A 1,766-nucleotide genomic window follows, 5' to 3' on the forward strand; every position below is an offset into this window, starting at 1 on the left:
ATGATGATGATGGTGATGATGATGATGATGATGGTGATGATGATGATGATGATGATGATGATGATGATGATGATGATGGTGATGATGGTGATGATGATGATGATGATGGTGATGATGATGATGATGATGATGATGATGATGGTGATGATGATGATGATGATGATGATGATTATGATGATGTAGGTGGTAACATGGAGAAGAAAAGAATACTGTTAGCGGCGGTGGTGAAGAAATAAAATAAAAAAAAAAACAAATAAGAAGATTAGTCATTTTTTGTTTTTTGATTTCCTTTGTCTTGTGTTTGCATCTTACCGATTTTAGGGTTGTTTGGTCTGTCTTTCTGTCTGTCTGTCCCACATTAAGAGATATCAGATTTAGATACAAAACAAAGAGACAAGCGTCGTGCCCTATTTTGTAGTTTAACGATTACTTACGGAGACATAAAATTTCATTTACTCGGTAAACTGTGGTGGTAGGATAATTGTAGCGGCAATGTTGGGGGGGGGGGAGATGATAGTGGTAGCGAGAGTGGTGACGGAGAAATGGAACGGTTTTTTTTTTCTTAAGAAATTAAAATTAAATTGTCGACTCAGATCACCCCACCCAGGCCTACCTCCACAAAACTCACTTCTGCAGCACAACACTCTGTCTATTGCAGACTATTAGATACAGAGCTGTATTTTTTTAATGATATAATCAGAAGACAAAAGGTAGCGCCTATGACCTTCTTGGCCTTAACGTACCGCACTAATGACTCTTAAAGCCAAACTGGTGGCATTAAACCAAGATCACATCTTCATTATAGAACAGCCTCGGTCCAACCAAAGAGCGTTCACGCAGTTTCTGTCTTCTAAATTTCGCTCACAAGGCTTTGATGGACAGTAGGCAATAGTAGAAGATAATTGCCTAAAGTCGATATGAACCGACCAAAGTTTACTTCTCAACTACAACTGATTTACAAAGTCTTTCATTGTTTAGCTAATGGTGTGTAAGGAGAATAAATAGTTTTTTTGGCGAATGAAAATGTCCTTATTTCTGTTAGTATGTAACCTTACTTAGCCGTCAATGTTTCCATGATCTCCAACCAACAAAACCAGCCAAATAGTAAGCAACTCTATATGGTTGTTTTATTTGCTGGAAATAGCAAACAAATCACACATAAATCACATCCCACCGTCTTTATGAAGTAGGGCACATTGAATAACGTTGTCCATGACGCCCTATATTTCAATAAAAATGAGATGGTCATAGGGCTGCTGGATCAGGGCTCACTTAGATTAATCAACAACAACAACAAAAACAACAACAAAGTAGTTGGTTGATGTTTTTTTTTTATTCATTTATATGTTTCAACCAGTTTATAATAAAAAGCTTTACATAAATCATTCAATTTTGCAAATTTACTCAACTAATTTTTGCCGTCACAGATCAGTACTAGTTTCCACAAACTTTAGTATTACTCTACACTAACTTTTCTTTATTGTTCTATCGAATATAAGTATAATCATTTTACCGACACTACATGTATAAACGGATGTAAATATCTTGCCGTCATAGATAATATCTTCAGTGGACAGAAAAGCGTGAATAAACTAAGCTAGTATGAATCCATATTGATATTTTCATCAGCAATTGTGAGCCCTCTTTAAGTATTCAAGAGAACACTGCTTATAAGCTTAAGCGCACTATGATCGAGAGCTTAAGCAGACGAATAAACTAATTTGCATACGTAACTCTTTTTTTGAAGCTGCTTTAGTTAATGAACT

General features: G+C 35.8%; 1 long non-coding RNA gene across 2 annotated transcripts in view; it reads right to left on the reverse strand.

Annotated features, from left to right (window-relative positions):
* LOC128251058 (uncharacterized) overlaps positions 1 to 1,766 on the reverse strand; it is a 48,833-nt gene that overhangs the window by 13,800 nt on the left and 33,267 nt on the right. The window lies entirely within an intron of this gene.

Source organism: Octopus bimaculoides, chromosome 2 (assembly GCF_001194135.2).
Source record: "Octopus bimaculoides isolate UCB-OBI-ISO-001 chromosome 2, ASM119413v2, whole genome shotgun sequence".
Taxonomy (NCBI): domain Eukaryota; kingdom Metazoa; phylum Mollusca; class Cephalopoda; order Octopoda; family Octopodidae; genus Octopus; species Octopus bimaculoides.